General features: G+C 37.8%; 1 long non-coding RNA gene across 2 annotated transcripts in view; it reads left to right on the plus strand.

Moving 5' to 3' along the window:
* The window catches only part of LOC139355670 (uncharacterized), a 76,341-nt gene extending 56,021 nt beyond the window's left edge, over window positions 1-20,320 (plus strand). The window contains exons 3-4 of one of the 2 annotated variants that reach the window (XR_011606505.1): window positions 14,811-14,912; window positions 19,479-20,320. This is a non-coding gene — a long non-coding RNA (uncharacterized lncRNA). Of the gene's footprint in view, window positions 1-14,810; window positions 14,913-17,643; window positions 17,754-19,478 lie in introns of those variants that run through there. The other variant, XR_011606504.1, reaches the window with a different exon arrangement.
* Window positions 20,321-21,546: the final 1,226 nt, after the last annotated feature.

Consider the following 21,546-nt stretch of genomic DNA (forward strand, 5'->3'; position numbering starts at 1 on the left):
TTTCACAACAAAAATGCAGCAAATCACATTATACTTTATATATTCTTACACTTTAAGTGGCTGTGTGGATGGATAAATTAAAGATTTTTCTCCTATCTACATGATACAACACAGATGTTATTTCAAGGGCATATCATAAAGAAATGTTTTCCCAAATATTTCTCAATGAATAATTATATATTCCTTTTTTTAGAAAGATGAGAAATTTGTAAACAAAATAAAGATATGTAGAGACATTAACATATTTAAACATGTACACATTTTTAAAAACATCTTTGGGATTTTTTAGTACAATTCAAAGACCCTGTGGGTAATCAAAGTAAGTTTCTCAGCAAACATTTTTATATTTCTCTTTCTATAAGTTGATTTTTCCTTTAACATATCTTTACCCCAAATTTTTATTTTATTGTCCCATTTAGTTTGTAAGGTATCAACCTCATTAATTACTTCTAAATGAATTACATAATGCCAACTATCTTCAGATAAGCATAGCAGTGAATTTAAATCTATTAAAATCAGCACCACATTCTCTACCTGACATAAAGTATGTATGAAGAAAAGGAATCATTTCTTTCCCTACAATTTCACGTCTTTTGCTGCTTTTTAAAATGTAGAAATCTAACTGACATGAGTTTTACATTTTTTTCTTCTTTTACAGATGTTGCTGAAAGTTAAAATAGACCATGGGAAGTCTGAATAATTCACTAATTATTTAATCTAATCTCTAATAGATTAAGTTGATTTTCCTCACAGGAAACGCTCACAGGAAAAATAAATTAGTCAATAAAATTACTGTTGAGTAAAAATTTATTATTTAAATGTTTAAAGATTATTTCACTCAAATCAGTGGCTTGAACTCAGATTCCTAAGATTAGTATTTGACCATAGTTTCTATTATATGATTTAGGGCAAAAAGATTCTCTTACTCTAAATAATACTAAAAGAAATTATATTATCCTGGCAAAAGCTTCATATGACATTTTCATTATTCAGTGTTTACCGATTTGTGTTTGTTTCCTACAAGTCATGTAAAATTAGGACTTACTTTGTTCTGCCTAGTCATGAAATAGTCCAGACTTAACCACCCCTGGATTTAAGCATTCAAACAGTAGTCTAGTTGTTAAACCATCAACTGCTCACACTTAAAATGGCTACATACTACTACAGAATCATGAATATATGCTATTTCTGATGTGATTCTCTTGGAAACTTAAGTCGCAATGTAAAAGATTTTACTACATTAACTTGTTTTACCTCCTTTCTCTTGCAGGCTGCTTTTATAGTGTTGCGATCTGTTAAACCAAGTTTAGCCAAAAGCTGCCTCCTTACATATTTTCAATTCAACCTAAAGATATCTCAGTACATAGTGAGCTGTAACCTAATTGGTGGGGTAAACAGACTGTAACCTATTCTTATGCCAATCACCGAGCTTTAGCCAATCAAAGGGGGACAATTGTTCAAACTGTGTTCAAATAACGCAAACGCAGAGCTATAACCAATCCCGCTGCTTCCATACCTTACTTCAGTTTTCTTAACACCACTTCCCTTTTTCTGTCCGTAAGTCTTCTTCCACCACGTGGCTGTGCTGAAATCTCTGGGAGCCTACTTGGGCTCTGGAAACTGCCTGATTCACAAGTCATACTTTGCTCAATTAAACTCTGTTAAATTTAATTTGTGTAAGGTTTTCCTTTTAACAGATCAAAATCCTTATAGATGCTGCTGATGATTGGCAGACAATTAATCGACTTAGACAACCAATCAAATATATCCAGTAACTTGTTAACAGTGTTATTGTTCCATTAATATGCTCTTTATGTACCATTTTATATTTGTCAAAGCTATTTCACTTTTGCGGGGGGTGCAGAATTCTCAAAATGACATGAGCCAATCAGGGAAGGTAAAACCCCATTTAATAGATGAGAAACCTGAGTCCCAGAGGTTTAAAGTGAAACCTAAATCAGAGTCCAAGATCAAACAGCAAGTCAGCGTGCCTCAGGAACTGCATGCAAGGATTATGACACCTAGTCCAGGATTCTTTTTAGATGCCACTTGCACAGTTTTAATAAAGCTCTTTTCAAAAGCCCTGTTTGGGTAACAGATTATTTTGATGTATCTGTAAACAATATTCATATTAGGCCAATAACTGAAACATTGGGATTCTGATCTGGCTGTGATCATTGTGGATAGAAAGCCATGATGAAGACAGAGACACAGAATTAGTAGTCCAAGTGTAATTAGTGTATTAAATTTAAACAATGGCTTTTTGGTTTTGTTTTACTGTTACTTAATGTGGAAAGAAGAAGAAAGGAATTCATGTGTTTATCTACTTGTTTCATTTAAAAATGAAGATTTATTATATGTGTATTTATATACACATTTATCTTCTGTATAAATTCCTAAACCAATGTTTAAATAAGAGCACTTTACCTTTCCATTGTGATATAATAAATAATTATCTCAGCTTTTCTCAAGAGCTCCTTCTACTCCCCCCCCCACATTAAATGAATACCTTATATTTTCCTATCACTTATAAAGGGTAATAAAAATATTTCTCCTTGAATGAAAATCATGTAAGATGTCAATATACTGCTTATTAAGATAGAGTTTATTGCACTCCTGCTTAGAATTTGCAAGTAGCACTTTTTTGGGGTTCAGATCATTCACTTTAATACGTACTAGCCACTTGGGCTACCCTAACAGTTGAGGGTTTATAGTGACTATAAATCTATTAAACCACAATTTGCACATAATAAAATGAAACAGCAAGTAGTTAAATGAAAGGCTCAATTCTGAGCTGCCGAACATTTTCCAGGAAAAGTCGTTGAAACTGCTTCTGCTACTGCTGCCTGCCTTTGAGAAATTCAATCACGCTGATTGAGGAAACCTGGAGAGAGTTGGCTGTTCCTTCCTCTAGTTCATAATTGCCCTGTAGACCATTTAATCATCTGTAGATGAAACAAAGCTGCTGCTGTAGAGGGCCGGAAGCAAAAGCATGTGCTTATCAATTGCTTCCTACCCACCCTGCAGATCCAGCACCCATCTCTGAGCCGTCCTGCCATCAGGCAGGGAAGCTGCAGGCAGACTGGAGCATCCGGTTGTCAGTACGGTGGCCTTCCTGAATGCCTTTATTTTATTACAGTAAAACATACACCAGCCAACTTTTTAAGGGCTAAGTTCAGGGCAGAGAATGAAGTCTTTCTACTTGCTAGAGAATGCAGATGGGCATAGGTAATACTAGCAAGACAAAAACATGACAGTTACAAATTTGACAAGGAGAAATTAAAGAAATCTTGGCATTGACTAAGCAAAACAGATTGACTGTCTTCCTCTGAATGACTCTGCAAATAAATTTCAATATAAGCATGATTTATATCTATCCTACAAATATTATCTCTATTGTAAACAAGCAGGTGTTTAAGTGAGCATATTTTTGCACATCACCATTAAAACAGTGTTTTTTTGTTAACAGTGGGTTTCACTGCTCCATGTTGGTGGGTGACCCTGGTCTAGCACACAAAAGGGCTGGTCAGAAACCACATGCCCAGTTTTATTAAGTAAGAAAGAGAAGACAGGCTGGCAAGTGGAGACACTGAGAACCAGAAAACCTGATACATCCTCCTAATTGACTTGGAATATTAGCCCGCTGTAGAGCCATGAAATGTATTTTCCTCCTGAATACGGACAATATGCCCAGCAGCTTAAGTCCCACAGGTAACTCTGTGAAGTTGTCATAAACCTTGATACCTGATTTTAAGAATGAATTTGGGTGAATGTTATGTTTACAAGGGGATTCTGTAAAGAATAGTTCTATTGTTTGGAGCTGTCCACTTGATTATTAGAAAACAAAATCTTCTATGTTTTATGTTTTAAAGCTTTTCTTGTCAGTGGGAACTTTTAAAGGAATTTTAATTCTAAAAAACACTCACTCCTGGCTAATGTGTGCCAATTAAGTTCTATTCATTGAATCAACAGTTTTCTGTTACCTGTTCCTTCAGGTAGAACAGAGCCTGATAGCCCTGCCCTTTCCCAGGCTTCTGTGCAGGGACCTTTGCTGCCTGCAAACAGTAGGGACACCTGTTTTCTGAGTAGGGAAGGCCAGCATCTGAAATCTTAGGAATGGGGCTGCTATTAAAAAAGGGGTGCTTGATAAGGCAGCCACTGTGATAGGCAGCGGAAATTTGATAATGAAAGGAGATGCCTAATAGATTAATCTGGCATGATTTGCCAAAACACAGGGTTTTCTGGAAGATTATCCACACTCGCAATAGGAAGCTCTTTGTTTTGTGAAAGTCCCCACTTATCATTGTGTTCTTTATCTCAATAAGAAACATAATGGTTTACTTGTTTACATGCATGGTAGATATATTCAGAGCCGAGCTGTGAGTCTGTGAACTCCCTTCCATTTGAAATGTTTCCAGCATGCAGGTTATTAGCTAAGAGGGAACAAGCAGTTGGACACATATAAAATTTAAATCTGCCTTGCTTAGATTGGCAGAAACGACTGTTATTTCATCCACTGGGAAAAGGTTTTATTTCCTGCTCAAATACTTTCAGAGGAAAATCGCAGACTCATTTGTATCCATCATATACACGTGTATATATATTTAGGGCTAAGTGATATGTCTATAGAAATGGACAGTTTTTTCATTTCTGGAACAAAACAACTGGTTATTTTCCACTGATTTTAATTATTTCATTAGCTTGTCATGCTCCTTCTATTTTGTTCAACTTACCATAAAGTGTGACTTACGCCTTTACATTATTTACATTCACCATGTGGCTCAAATCTAGCCCTTGATGCATCTTGAACAGTACTGCTTTGATTTCTGGAATTGATTTTTAAATATCTCACACATCCGGCAGGACAGGACTACCAGAGCACAGTACTTCTCCTCTGAAAATAAACAAAAAATATCCCCGTGGTTGAACACTACTTGATTAAAGCACTCCCTACTTTTTTTTTTTTTTTTTAAGTAATACTCTCTATGGACAGAAGTCTTTTTTCCTACTTACACAACATAGTGCTTGCCAGAGGAAATAAATATATCTGTACAATGTAGTTACAGACACAGAATTCTCTATTTTATGTGTTTAATGTCTCTTTACTGGGTTTCAAATGATTAGGTCTCTGGTCTTTTCTAAAAATAATATTTATTGACTGTTTATAACATGCCAAGCATGGTATAGAAAACTGTTTTGTTTTGTTTTGTTTTGTTTTTTTAGATGGAGTCTCGCTCTGTCACCCAGGCTGGAGTGCAGTGGCACAATCTCAGCCCACTGCAACCCCCGCCCGGGTTCCTCAGCCTCCTGAGTACCTGGGAATTCAGGCTCCTGCCACCACACCTGGCTTATTTTTTTGTATTTTATTTTTAGTAGAGACAAGGTTTCACCATCTTGGCCAGGCTGGTCTTGAACTCCTGACCTCGTGATCCACCTGCCTTGGCCTCCCAAAGTGGTATAGGAAACTTTTTAGGCCGTGTTTCTAACCCTAAGACCCTCACAACAATTACCCTCCCTGTCGCAGGTGGGAAAAATGAACATGAGAAGGTTTAGTAATTGCGTAGGGTTGCACATATTACAGTGACAAAATTAGGACTCAGATCTAGGAACCTAGTGTCCAGAGTGTGTGCTTCTTGAAGTTCCATTTCATTTCTTCTTAGGTGGTCTAGACTTCCCTTGGTATTCCCTACATAAAGAAACTGAGAGTGAGCTAGGGGTGGCTATCTTTACGGAAGTAGGTAAGGAAGGAATTATTCCCAACAAGAAAGTTTGGGAGGTGTGCAAAATATACAATACATTGCTCTTCTGTCCTGCTGTTTCTGCTGCTGTTGGAGATGTTAGGCCAGTGCACAACTGTGAGTGTCATTGCATCATATGTGCAAACAGGAGAGACAGGAAGATGTAGAAAATTTTAAAGGGAAAATAGGGGTGGAAATCTGATAAACCCATCAAAAGAGAATGCATCTCAAAAGAATTGTCTGTCTAGACCAGCTGACGGCTGCAAACAAGTTACTGGTTTATGCAGCTGAAAATGGATCCAAGTGCTGGGGAAAATTACCACCAGGTAACATATGGCACCATATGAAAAATGGCATTGAGCCTTCTTCAAACAGACTTTAGAAGTTGAAGGCCCTGGAAATCTATTCTTTACATTTATAGTTTTTATTTCATATTTTACAGTTTGTTGAGGGACATATGGCTTTTCTGACTTGCTTTTCCAGTGTTCTAGTTAATCTGAATTGTGACTATTCTTGGTCAAAAATAATTTTTCACTGGGGGATAATTTCATATCACATAATTTGAAATTATAGTCAAGTGGTCTAACTTGAGCTTGTGATTTCAAGTTGTTCGTCTACATGTTTTCTAAGATGCTTTCTGATTAATATCCTTCACGGTAGTGTCACTACATATTCTCATCTATTCAGCATTTGCTTTCATTATATGTATATATGTAAAGTTCCAATTCAAGTTATTTTGATCTGTCTAAGAAGAACAACTGTCAGTCGTTCTGGTATGTCACCTACAGCAGCACATATTTTCAATCGGTTTATTTATTTAAGGAATATGCCCTCTCCCGGTACGTTTCTCAACACAAACGTATGACTGCGTGACCAGACCTAAAAACCATGGTATTTCCTTTTCATAGATGTTAAAACACCATGAATAAGCAGGATTTCTCACCATCAAGCACCTTCATGGTTAATTAAATCTCTGCACGGAGACACACAGGAGACTGTGTATCTCTGTGGTGTAGCAATCGAGTCCCAGGGAAAAACACAGGAAAAAAAAATTGCTTGTTGAGCTTGGAATGTTTTCACTAGAAGCTGACTACTTCAAATAACTTATTTATTTTTTTACTACAATTACTCACTTCAACTATAATTATTTTAAGGAGTAGAAATGGTCATTTTCCCTCCAAAATATTTTAACAATGAGGAGTCCTATGTGAAAAAAATTAATATAAACAGTCACATTTAAGTCCTGCTGCACATTTATTGAAAGCTTTGAATCACATTGAAATATCCAATTTTTCTACTCTATTTTCGTGTTAAGCACAGCTACATATGATAGCCTTGTTTCTGTGCCTTGAAGGTTCAGATAATTCTGCCTAGTGCAGTGGCTTACACAGAATAGAAGTATTTTTTTTTCCTTTTTTATGAATAAATATTTTTTCCTCAATATTAATATACTTTCAGTTCTCTGACACAAAGATTAGAAGCTGATCCTACCACATAAGAAATTTTCTACAGCTTGCCTGGGAAAATGTATAACTACATACTAAATATATCTCAAATCCATCCCCTTGCATACATCTCTTCCACTCTCAATCCTTGTCCAATTCACCATCAGTTTTCACCAGAGCCTTAGAAGCCTCCTACCTAGCCTACCACATCTCTTCTACAATCTGTTTTACACCTTGCAACCACAGGAAGTATTCTAAGAGTGAAAATCTGACCACCTCACTTGACTCAAAACCCTTGAAAGCTTCCCATTGCTCTTAGGATCGAGCTAAACACCTGAAACGTGGTAGGACCCCTCCCAGGTCTTCTCCAGCTGCCTTTCTGTGCGTCCCTAAATTCCAGGGCCGCTAGACTTCTTTCAGCACCTTGAGCTTTCTGTGTTATGATCTGCTATACAAAATTTGCACATGTTGTTCTTTTACTCTGGAGTGGTCTTTCTTCTTCTTTTCACGTTATTTGGGGAAGATTCCCATCACCTCCCTGACTCAGTCAAATCCTCTTAGGATTTCTCACAACTCTGACAATCTCTCTTCTATAGTACCTATTAGTAGAAACTTTATATTAATTTATTCATATGTGCCTCTCTACCCTACTGGAAGTAAATTCCAGAAGACTATAATAGGGACATGTCAGTTTCTGCTCCCTGCTGTGTTCACATAGTAGCCACTCAATAAATATTTGTTGAATAAATTAATTAATGGATAAAATGGAATGCTAGACTTTGTTAATATATTTAAGTTCTAAGTTTACTAAACCTAAGCTGATGACTCTTTTCAGTACCAAGAATGACAGATCAGGTCACTTCTCATAAGTAGTGGCATAGTCAACAGATGGTGAAGCAAAATAGAGTAGCTATATCCCTCTTGCCTGCCAACCTGGAGCTTAGAATCCCCATCAATAATATTGGGTGACTAGATTTCACAGCCCTTCTCAGGGTTGCATCTGTTTGCTCCCAACCAATAGACCCCCAGGGGTGTATACACTTTCCAGATATGTGAACACTGGAATTGTGTTTACAGGTGCGTGAACGTAGAAAATTCTTTTTGAAATCAAACTCTCCTACCTTTTGTTAATTCAACACATCGGTCTTGTGCACCTGTATGTCTTGAGATGAAATTGATATGGCATCACATAGAATGCTATCAGCTGGGATGATGAGTCCTAGATGCTACCAGAGGACATTAGGTTTTTAACCCTGTGCTGCCAAGAGACATGATAAAGCAAAGACCAATCAAAAAGTCTTCCCAGCCATTCCATCTGTTGAGCTGGTGTGTAACAACTTGTCAAACTCATGATTTTTTAACAAACTTATGATGTCCCTGGCCTTGTGCTTGGTGGTCATGTGAATTACCAAAAGGAATAAGGTCACAGTTCCTGCCTTCAAGGTTCCTCCTATTGACTGAGGAAACCTGAGGCACAGAGCAATGAAAGATGTTTATTGCACCAAGGGCTGGGGAACCAAAGGGATTATTCACAGAGAAAATTACACCTGAGCCAAACCTTGAAGAAAAGTAGGGCTAACCAGGTAAAGTCCAGAATGAATAACACGTCAGAATGAAGAACACCCGCAACAAGTGAAGTCGCGGGGAGTCAGGGACCCTGAACAGAGGGACCGGCTGAAGCCGCGGCAGAAGAACATAAATTGTGAAGATTTCATGGACATTTATTAGTTCCCCAAATTAATACTTTTATAATTTCTTATGCCTGTCTTTACTGCAATTTTTGGACATAAATTGTGAAGATTTCATGGACGCTTATCACTTCCCCATTCAATACCCTTGTGATTTCCTCTGCCTGTCTTTACTTTAATCTCTTAATCCTGTCATCTTCGTAAGCTGAGGAGGATGAATGTCACCTCAGGACCCTGCGATGATTGCGTTAACTGCACAAATTGTTTGTAGAGCATGTGTGTTTGAACAATATGAAATCTGGGCATCTTGAAAAAAGAACAGGATAACAGCAATGTTCAGGGAACAAGAGAGATAAGACTTCTGGCTGCAGGTGAGCCAGGCGGAACAGAGCCATATTTCTCTTCTTTCAAAAGCAAATAGGAGAAATATCACTGTACTCTTTTTCTCAGCAAGGAACATCCCTGAGAAAGAGAATGCGCCCTGAGGGTAGGTCTATGAATGGCCCCCTTGGAGGCGTCCATCTTTTATGGTCGAAGCCGAAGGGATGAAATAAGCCCTGGTCTCCTGTAGCACTCCCAGGCTTATTAGGACGAGGAAATTCCCGCCTAATAAATTTTGGTCAGACAGGTTGTCTGCTCTCAAACCCTGTCTCCTGATAAGATGTTATCAATGACAATGCATGCCTGAAACTTCATTAGCAATTTTAATTTCGCCCCATCCGGTGGTCCTGTGATCTTGCCCTGCCTCCATTTACTTTGTGATATTTTATTACCTTGTGAAGTATGTGATCTCTGTGACCCACACCCTATTCATGCACTCTCTCCCAGTTTGAAAATCGCTAATAAAAACTTGCTGGTTTTATGGCTCGGGAAACATCATGGAACCTGCTGACGTGAGATGTCTCCCACAGACACCCAGCTTTAAATTTCTGTCTCTTGTGCTCTTTCCCTTTATTTCTCAAACCAACTGAGATGTCTAGGAAATATAAAAGAGCCCACGCTAACCATCGGGGGCGGGTTCTCCCGATATTCACTCAGAGCAGGAAGGTGTGAGACTGCAAGGCAAATTCAGAGAGCTGCTCCCTGCACATTCCTTTAGTTTTCTCTTGATACAAAAGTGGCTTTTTAAAATGATACCAAATATGGCCACCAATGATTCTTCAGTATTATATGTTCCAGCCACTGAGAAATGTTCTCTCTGTGTCTCTGACTTTCTCATGTTTAATCAGTCAGCCCAGTGAACAGACTTCGATCTAGTGTCTTTTCCCCGATCAATCAACTATAGACAGTTAGTAGACTCCCTCAATGGGCCTACTATCACCAACCAGTCTTACAGGGTAATACAAGGCCATGGCAAACCCCTGCAGTAACCATATCAACTGAGGGGAAGGGCTTCCTGGGAAGAGTGGGAAGAGTCCTCAAAGGAAGGACTTTTTATTTGAAATTTGTTCTTTCAAGTCTAAGTAATTAGTATTAGGTCCTGCTGTATTTATATTGTTTCTTCAAGGTTACTTTAGTTCAGCCCATTAGTGTCTTGCATAGAGAACAATGATCCTAAGATACGTAGTGAAACTAAACTAAAGAAAAAAAAGGGCTTCCTCGAGCACACAGAAGAACCTCATTAATAGTGGCCTTGTTACATAAAGCTTACAGATATAACTGATAGGACCCAGCCCAGAAGTTGAAAGTAGTATCTGTGGCAGGTCTGGGTATTAGAGCCTCACAGCCTTTTTGGACAGCTCCATTGTTTGTAGACCTTTAGCTGGATCTGGAGCTGGGTGACCCAGCTCTGGTTGATGCCAGAATCTGTCTGCCAGGCTCCCGAAGGACTTGCTGGATTTCTGGATGCAGATACAAGTTCCTGTATGTTGGTGCAATTGAGAAACTTTTCCAGGTTTTTTTGTTTGTTAGTTTTTTTTTCTTTTTTTTGTAAACTCAATTATACAATGGCTGCACTAAAGTGCTGGAAGAGAGAGAGGCAGAAGGAAGCTGCTGGTCCACAGAACTTTCTTGTTTTCCATGGAAAATAACAAATCATTGTGGTAAACACACAAGCTGATTCACATCTGCTTGACCTAAGATAACCAGAGGGAAGATTTTTATTTTGATGGGTTCTGAGCTGTGATCCTGAAAACCCATCAGTAACTTAAGGAAAGAAAGAAAACAAAAACCCAGTTATTCTAACCGTTCTTACTGCATGCACATCAGTCAACAGGAATAGTTAGAAAACTGGTAAACAACAAAGGCAACAATCACTAAATTTTTTTTAAATTCAACAACAAATGAGCTTGGTGAGGATTCAACCTAAACCAAAACCAAAGAAATTAAGAAAATCCAGGCCAAGACACCGAGCTCAAAGCAAGAATATTTTATTCTTCCCCTCCTACTTCTGAGCAGCCACTTTTTCCTGGTGAGAAATTGTTGTAAATAAGGGACACATACATGTTTTTTCCTCACCTTAACTCTCCAGTCCATTTTTATTTTCCTGCAACACATATGGGAGGTAAATTTAAGTTAGGGGAAAGGCACAAATCTGACCTGTTAGCCTGGTTTTGTTTTGTTTTGTTTTTTTAAGTCCTAGAGCTATTTGTTTAAATGGAACATCTCAGACACTTTTTCCCCAGCAGTTCCACATGTAACCTCATTTGCAACCCCAAAATCTAAAACAGAAAATTGTGGAGCTGCCATGGCTGAAATGGAGGGAGAAGACACAGAGTTCCTTGCACTTTACTTTCCCTCTGTCTCTTAAGTTGAGTACATGAACAAAAGTTACACCTCAGTCATTCATAGATAGTTAAGAGAAAGACCTAGGACACTTTCTCCAGATGGTGCTGCAGGTCACGCCTGCCCTGTATCTTTGTTACCTAGGTGGTCATTTCACAATGATGAGGATGGGACACAAAGCTGGAAGCAAGCAGGCATGGTAACAGGGCCTGTAGTCCCAGCTACTCCAGAGGCAGAGGCAGGAGGATCACTTGAGCCCAGGAGTTTGAAGCTGCAGTGAGCAACGATCACCCCTGAGATAGCCACTGTGCTCCAGCCTGGGCAAGACACTGAGACCCCATCTCTTTAAAAAAAAAAAAAAAAAAGAGAGAAAAAAAGCTGGAAGCCACAAATGAGAGACTTAGAAATGAGAAGTGGACAACCTGTAAAACTAAGATGGCCAATTCCCCATGTAGTGAAATTAGGCTAAATTTGCAGGGAAGCAATAATTGGCTGTCCTTCCCAACCCTAGAAAAGTACAAAATGACCAGGCTGCCATACCAATCACCAGCCCTGTACGTAATTGCTCCCTGGGAAAATTCTATCTTTATCCCAAAAGCAGAAGAAAAAAGATGAAGGAATTGAGTGCCCCATTGTCATGGTAGCCTGAGCAATTGAGTCCCAGGTTACTCAGCTTTCAGACTAGGCCTTCCCTTACGTCCCGGCTGTCAACAGGAATAAAGTTAGATTGAGATAATGGGGCTACAAACTAACAAGATTTGTAGAATTTGTGGATCAATTTGCTACCCAAAGGCTTGTTATACATGATCTCTAAGAACTTAAATCTGATCAATAAAAAATCATATAAGAATAATTTCCTGCTTTTTCCAGAACACAGCAATTCACTAGGCTACAAAAATGCAAAATTTTAATTCCTAATCCAACTGCAGTTTAAATTTAATTCAATTTAAATAAAATTCAATATATAATTTGCAAACCACTTTCATTTCTCCCATATAACATCATTGGAAGGTAAACAGCTGATTGATATTAGTGTCAATAGATTGCAACTCTATGTCACATAGTTCACATATGTGAGACAGAATTCCTTGGTCTCTCACTCAAGCATGGCCCCTCTCTTTCTCATCCCTACATCCTCCCCATAACTTATGCTAAATCTTGAGATTTATTTTTAATTCTTCTCTTTCCTTCATACCCACATTCAATGGCTTAACAATTCTTGTCAGTGCTGCCTCTATTATATATTCTTAATCTGACCACTTCTTGGCACCCAAAACACTAGTCTGAGCCATCATCATCTTTTGTGTCCTCTTATTGGTTTCCCTACTGCCTACTCTCCATTTTCCAGGTTGCAGTCAGACTGATCTTCTCAAAGTCTAAATCAGATAATATCAGTAACCCTGCATAAAAACATAAAAATTACCCATTTTACCGAGGAAAAAAATCCCAAATTATTCACCATGCCCTACAGTTCCTAATAATCTAATCAATCATCATCTACCCTCTACCCTCAACCTCACCTGCCTCTGACCAGGTTGGTCCCTTTTGTGTTTCTCAAACCCACAGTCATTCCCCTTCTGGGCCTTGACAGTGCTACTTCATCTGCCTGAAAAAATTCTTCCCTCAGGTCTTTGCATGGCTGTCTCTCTCTCTCATCAAGTACATCTCAGGTCAAATGTCACCTCCTCAGAGAGCCCATTCTCGACCCTCTGAGCTGACATGACCTTCCCCACAGCACCCAGACATGCTTTGTGCCATTGATCTATTTTATTTCTCTTGTAACCTTGATCACTACTTAAAATTATTCATATATTTTAGTGTATGCATTATTCTTCTCAGGCTAGAATGTAAACTTTATGAGATCAGGGATTTTTGTTTTACATGCTCAACTTCTAATATCTAGAACTGTGTCTACAATATAGTAGAGAATAAATATTAGTCAAATAAATGAATTGGTTTCACCACTGTGGAGCAGGTACTGTAAGCCCTTTGCATGTATTATATTAACAATAGCTAATAAGGGAGGCAATAGAACACAGTGGTTTGTAGTGTGGACTCTAGCACAAGACTACTGGGGTCAAACTTTAACTCATCACTTCCTGGCTGTGAAACCTTAGGAAGTCGGAGCTCAGTTTCCTTCTCTGAAGGAAATAAAAATAAAAATAATATCCCACAGACACATGCAACACACTTAAAACAATATCTGGCCTTTAATAAACATAATAAATACTAGCCATTATTATCATATTTTCTCACTTTATAACAACCTAATAATAGTTATTTTCTTCATATTACATCTCAGGAGAAGCCTTCAGTCAGATAAAATAATTACACCAAGCCAAGGGTCTAGTAAGATATACAGCTGGGGATGAAAGCTCTGCTGAGCCCAGACTTTTCACGCCTCCACCATGCTGCTTCATACTGTGGGCTATTTCAGGATTCTCAAGATCTCCATGGAATCAGATTTCTACTCAAGTTCTCATGCTCTCTGACCTTTGAATAGGTTATAACCTTCTGTGGCAGACCACCCTTTCTGGGTGGAATGTTCCCCCATCCTCATGGTTTCAGTGAGGGCAGACATTTTGTGAAAGTGACTTGCCCCCTTGGCACAGTCAATTGGTCCAGACATGGTCACCTAATCTACACTCAACCAATGAATCTGTTCCCCAGGATTTTTGAACTCGCACCAGTTAAAATTATCAGATCGATTTCTGTCCAATGGTTGATGGTGTAAAATGCTAATGTAGAAGCCATCAGTAGTTACATTTCTCAAGATTTTGTAAAGTCATCTGGAAATAAAATGCAGCAAAAAATTAAAAACTATTTGGGGCCTTCAATTTCCTGGTTTCTGCTGTTTCTGAAGCCAAAGTCCTTCTCTGTCATTCACAGGACTTGAATGTTCAACTCTTCCTTAGATGCCATGAGCCACTGTCAATTGAAGTTGAGTTTCTATAACTTACAACCAAAATATCTCATGTAAGAGTATGTGTGTATGTTCGTGTTGTTATGCATGCCTATTATATTGAATGCCTATTATGTATTGAGTGTGTCCTCTGTACTTGGCACTGGAGATACAATGACGGCTAAGCTGCAGTCCCAGTTAAGTAGGAGCCTCTGGTCTGGTGGGAGAAGACAGATGCAAAAGAAAAAAATATCAATATCATTAATGGCATGCAGTAATTTTTATAATAAAAGATGTGCTTATGATGTTACAGGAACACAGAAGAAGAAAAGTATGTAAAGAGGAAGCATGAAGACTTCCCTGTCATTGTATTTTACTGTATTCCTTGTGCATCTCAGACTATTTTCTCTCCATGGTGAGCTTACTTTCCTTCTCTCAGCTAATAGTGATGTTTCTTAAGGTTGTCCTAATGGTGTCCACTGTCTCTGGATTGCACATTCACTCACAATTTCAGTGACCACGTATATGAGGAAACTTTCTGTTTACAACCCAGTCTCCTCCTTAGCTCTAGATGCTTCTAACTATCTTAGTCCATTCCTACTGCTATAACAAAATATCTCAGACTGGGTGATTTATAAATAATAGAAATTTATTTCTCATTGTTCTAGATGCTAGGAAGCCCAAGATCAAGGTGCCAGCAGATTTGATGTCTGGTGAGGGCTGCTTTCTACTGCCAAGATGGTACCTCCTTGTTGCATCCTCACATGGCAGAAGGCAAAAGGACCTTTTATCATAACAACAGCTAACAGTTCCCTTGAGTCTTGTTTATAAAGACATTATTCCCATCCATGAGGGCAGATCTTAATTACAGCTTAAAGTCCTACCTCTCACTAACATTATATCGGAGATTAAGTTTCAGTGTGTAGTTTGGAGGGGGTGCAAACATTTAAACCATAGTACTAACTCATGCACATCCTGGATTTCCCTTAAGACCCTCAAACTCAACATATCCAAAACTGAACTCATCACCTTTTTCAGGAACCTATTTTTCCTAGATTCTCTTGCCCAGATAAAGGTACCATCATTCACTCAGTCGATCACACCAGAAAATCGAGACATCCTTGACTGCTCCCCTCTTCCTCTCCCTTGCTTGACCCCTACTGGCACTGCCTGTGGCAAGCCTTCATCACCTCACACAGGACTACCATAAAGGCCTCATTAGCCACCTACCACACAGTCACCTAAAAGTCCCCTGAATGTAAATTCGATCATGTTCCTTAAACTCTCCTATAATCTCCCATTGCCCTAGAAATGAAATGCCAAGTTTATTTGAATGGAGATCCTCTGGTCCCAACACATCTTTTTAGCCTCATCTCCTGTCATTTCCTACATCAAACACAGTGCTCTCACAATGCTGACCTTCATGTACTTTTCTAAATATGTCTGCTATCTCATGACTGTACATTGGTATATACATAGTTTCGGTGTGGGCTGCTCTTCTCTTCTACCCTCCTCTTTCCTCTCCTTTTATATATAGTTGACTAAGGTAAACTCAACCTTCAGCACTTAATTCAGGCATCACTTTCTCTAGGAAGCCTTCTCTGATTCCAAGGGCTATGGTCAGTGGCTCCACTTTGTGGTCCCACAATATCCTTTGTTTGTTCCATGACTTTGTCCTGGCACTTATAGTCCATTATAATTATTCCGCCTACTCAACTGCAGATTTCTAAGGAAAATGACAGTGTCATTCATCTTTGTATCCCTAGTTCCAAGAACAGTTACTGGAACATATAATGGGACTTCAATAAATGTTTCATGGATGAATGAATAGATAAATGAGTAACAGAAATAATGAATCAATGCATATATTAGAATACCTCTAAATCTCTACCTCCTTTAAATGATAGGCCTATCCACATCCAAGTGGTTCATGGATTGTCATCTGCAAACCTCTAAGATTGGATGGCGTAAGGGAGTGAAGATCAGGCAGGTTCTCTAGGTTGTTCACATATTATATCATGACTCACCTGTCTCAGGATTCCCTCAGGGTGTGCACACACATCAGTCTTTCCTGCAATGCATTTATTGCAATCTCCTAATGTATTTTATCTGTGACCCATCATCCCCTGCCACATATAAACTTATTAATTCCATCTTTCATTATGTAATTATACAGTAAGTGCCAACAATGTGCCACACAGCATAGTAGTCTTGCAGATACAAATATAAATAATTCTGTATTCCTGATTTTAAGATTATATTTTAGAGGGGATAACCAAATGTGATCCTGACTCCTTTTTAAAATAAAAATGGCAAATGAATGCCTCTTGTAGTTCCCCATAGTGAGAGGGTAGGGATGACTGCTTGCTGCCTCTGAGCTAAACAAGTTTTCTCCTGTCTTTCTGATACATGCATGCATTGCCTTATGCCATCTCTTAGATTTCCTTCAGTCACCCAAACAAACCTTTGGTTGAAGCTACACCCCGAGTTTCCTCCACACTATTCCTCTATTCATGTACAGCTGTTCACACTCGTTTCATCTGGTCAGCCAGATTATTTGTATACAATAATAACTTCTACCTGGAGAATGATGGTGGTTCTAGAATTGACTAGAGATGGCAATGGGGTAGATGGACGAGAAGACTAAGAGGGCAGTAGTAATGGTAAGGGAGAGCCCTTGGAAGCTGAAGAGGGAAAAACCATATTGTTCCAAGAAGCAGCAACTTCTGTTTTAGTCCATTTTCTGCTGCTATAACAGAATGCCGTAGAAAAGGTAATTTATAAGGAAAAGAGACTTACTTGGCTCACAGTTCTGGAGGCTGGAAAGTCCAAGGGCATGGTGTCAGCATCTGCTTGGCCACCTGGGGAGGGACTGTTTTGTTGTGTAATCTCAAGACTGAAAGCAGAAAGGCAAGTAAGTGTGAGAGACTGAGAAACAAATGGGGTCCACGTTTCATGTTTTTATCGGGAACTCATTCCTGTAATAACTAACCCACTCCCATAATGACATTAATCCATTTATAAGGGCAGGGCCCTCATGACCTAATCAACTTGTAAAGGCTTCACCTCCCACTGCCATTGCAAGAAGAGTTTTAAAGGGGACATTCAAACCACAGCAACTTTTTTGTATTTCATCTTTTCCTTAGGGCAACCACCAACCAAAGGAAGAAAATTTAATGAAGTCACATAGCTATTAGTGACTGAAGTTTATCAGCAAAAAGAGATTTGGAGCTATTACAAATGAATGGCATAAGGTGACAAAAACTATTCTCTACAAAGATTCTTGTACAAAAATAAAATGGATGGATAGATATATGAATAGAGAGATAGATAAGGAGCTTATATCTTCCTGCTTTTGAAAAATATTTTGTCACCTTTAAATGTATTCTGTATTACCATAATATTACGTGCTTATATGTCTCAGATACCTTCATATTGTGACAGATGTTGAAAATGGGCAAGTAATCTTTCAATTCAATTGTTCATTTGTTTCTAATTTTACCCATCATTTTACTATAATTTTCTTTTTCAGGTGTATTTCAAAACAACTTAAGAAATTTCAATATTAGAGAGAAGTGCCTTTATTTTAGCATAATGGATAATCAAACAAAGTTTTTAAATTTTCTGGCTGATCATATGAAATAACACAGTGCTGAGCACATAGCAGGTGTCCAGTAAATTTGGCACTGTTTTTCTCAATCCCTTTAAATAATCAAGCCATTATTATGTTGTAAATATCAAGGAGACTTAAATAGTAATTAGCAACTAAATACAAAACTTTCTTTAATATTCTCCATGATGACTTAAACATTCAGATGTGCATTTCTCCTCATTGTGATAGACTCTAGGAAGTCAAATTTTCTGGAAGTTAAATTATGTTCTTCCATTTTATAGCTGTGACATCTTGGGCAAGTAAACCCTTCTTGGGCTCAGTTTCTTTGTCTGCAAACTGGGGACAAAAAGAGAATTGTTATAATAATTAAAGAAGATAATAAGTTTAAGGGTATATAGCAGTGTCTTAAACATATGCATACTCTTTGAACACAGTGGTATAGTTTTTCAGGTGGCAAGCTGAAATAATATTGGCTTCTTCATTTAAAAAGCACCTGGAATTTTGCAATGTTCCAACCACAGCTCATAAACTAACAACTATAAATAGATACAACAGCAACAGAATTAAGGCAATGTTTTGAGGTACACGTGCTTCTTTTATAGATTTCATGGGATTTATTTGCCTTACGTCTCCAAAATCAGCAATTAGCATTTTAGAAATATCTGAAAATATGCCTAATGCAGGTATAAAATAACATTTTCCACATTCTGTAAGACGGTTTGAGGTTACAAAATTGAATTTTATCCAAATGATATTAATCAAAAAGTAATTTGGGAGAAGCTTAGCGTATATAATATAGAAATATTGCATGTAACTAGAAAGTATATCATGTTTTGCATAAAGTGGGAAATAACTCCACAGTCTGGATTTTGAAATTACAAAGAGCTATTATAGGCTATTTGCATAATAATATGTAGACTGCAGTTAATTCAGTTTCGGAATTAGCACCAAAATATACTAGGGCATTTTGTGATGATCATAAAGCAAAAATAAAGTAATGCAAAAAATATAAACATAAAAGTGATTATAAGAAAAAAAAGGAAATATATCATGCCTGCACTTCCAACATACACATCTAGAGGTTTACATTTGCAATTCTAATAAGCATGAAACCTCATTGGTTTTGTAAATCGGAAGATGCCACAGCCCAGGGGGTGGCTCCTGAAGAGCGCAGAAGAGACATTCTGTGTACTTGGTGCCCTATGGTTGGCATATCCCATGCAATAATTTCAGGTCGGAAGTCTGGTTTTTAAGTTCACAGTCTGAGACACATGGAGTATGCAACTCAAAGCTAACCATTATGAAAGGTAAGAAGAACAAAGAGCCATTTTTACTTTTACTTGAATTCCTACTTTTTCATTTTAACAGGTCTTAGTAGCACAAAAACCATAAGAAAGACCACGAGAAAATGGGCCAAAATAGCACAGAGAAGGGAGAAAGAAAAAACAATCTGGAAACAACAACAACAAAAGACTCCTTTCTTTTGGCATTGTTACCTTGGATCCCCACTTCTGTATATTTTAACTTTTATTCTGTTTATCAGTTTCCATCTAAAAAATAACGTCTGAGCCAAATTTTCATCCTATGTAACTCTATGAGGATTCTCTTCGCTCTTTTGGAGTCTAATTCTCCCATGGCGTTGCATGAGATGTAAATCTTACCCCTGAGGGAATATTATTTCAGTGAGAGAAGAAACTGCCTTTTATGGTGGCATGGTATCATTTAGGTGGTTTTTAAAAATGCGATCTTTAAGGGAGATGTAAAATTTATAAGTGGTAATGATATCATTTTAATCATTTGAAGATAATAGGCAAACACAAAATGAGGGTGTTTTCTTCTTAAGTGAGCTTAATCAAATGCAGAGTTTGTGAGTCTCCATTTAGAAATACTTCTTTAAATAAGCACTTTTTCTGCTGAGTCACTGTGGTTTTCAGGGAACTGGTTTATGAAGGCTGGAATTTACATGGTTTAACATTTTTTCTTTCTCAAAGAGACCTTCAATACCTACTCAAACCAGAATTCTCTTGTTCACTTGCTGTCATGTGCCTGAGGATGCCCCAGCATGAACAATCTGCAGTATTATTTGGCTCCTTCTCTATGGCCCAGTGAGTCATACAGAACCCTTCCTGAAGACCACAGTAGATCTCAGGCAGCTCATTCTACGGAGACCCAAATCCATTCTCAATAATCAAGCTACCACTCTCACTACTCATGTGCATTATTTTGTACTAATGATTTTTTTTCTTTCAATCTATAAAGATCTAATGTCAATCAATTCTGCTGCTGTATTCTGGTATGCATTTTCAGTGGCTTGCCGTCCAGTAAAGTTTTGGTCTTTTTTTTTTTTTTTTAAATGGGTGAGTTTTGACAGCAATTCTTACTCTCAGCAAAAATACACTATTTATTCAAAAAGACCAGAGAATGGTCTTTTGGAATACATGGATTTTCCGGTTCAATAAAAATTGAAGGATAAAAAGAGAATGGAAAGAAATGGTTGTATCAGTAGCCCTCTAAATGGCCACTGTGCATGCTGTTAATCTAGAGAATTTAGGGTTTTCCCCTTTAATATAGACATAGCGTTTCTCTGTTATATTCTACAACAGTGCCGTCTAATAGAACTTTATGTGGTAATGTAAATGCTTTATATCCGTGTTGTCCAATACGATAGCCATTAGCTATATTTGGCTACTGAGCACTTGAAATGTGGTTAGTGCAACTGAGGAAATGAATTTTTACCTTTACATGATTCACTAAAATTGAAATTTAAATAGCCACACCTGATTAGGGGCTACTATTACAGTTCTAGAGTCTCAAATTTTGTAGTTTTGAGCCTATTTCCCTTATATTAGAATAATTAAATTTTTACATTTCCTTATGTAATTTTTGAATTAATTATAAGTCATAAAGCAAAAAATTTTGAATTACTTCTTTTTTTTGGTATCCTAGGGAAAATTTTCTTTATTGTACTCTCTAAAAATATATCCCACTGAAGAAAGTTCATTCACCTTTTAATTATGTAGGGAACAAAATTTATTATATGAAGATAAGTAAAAGCCTGGCTTGATCTTTGCTCTGGGAAACCAGCTCCTAAGTATGATTTTGTTGTCTTTAACATAGCATTACTACAAGGTCAACTTTGATTTGTATTGGCTTTCTAATCATTTCTTAATTTTTAATTGTGCTTTATTGCTCTCACAGTATCCTCAGGATCCATCCTGTAGGACAGTATCAGAGTAAATTTCTTCCAGTATTCCAGTAACTTCTTGTGGAAGGAACCCAAAATATACCAATTATATGAAATTTTACACAATGTTGGCATACAAAATAACACTCATGCATTTTTTAAGTTTCTTGCATGCTTTGTATGCTTTGTTTTTTTTTTTTTTTTGAGACGGAGTTTCGCTCTGTCCCCCAGGCTGGAGTGCAGTGACCGGAT

Source organism: Macaca nemestrina, chromosome 8 (genome assembly GCF_043159975.1).
Source record: "Macaca nemestrina isolate mMacNem1 chromosome 8, mMacNem.hap1, whole genome shotgun sequence".
Classification (NCBI taxonomy): Eukaryota; Metazoa; Chordata; class Mammalia; order Primates; family Cercopithecidae; genus Macaca; species Macaca nemestrina.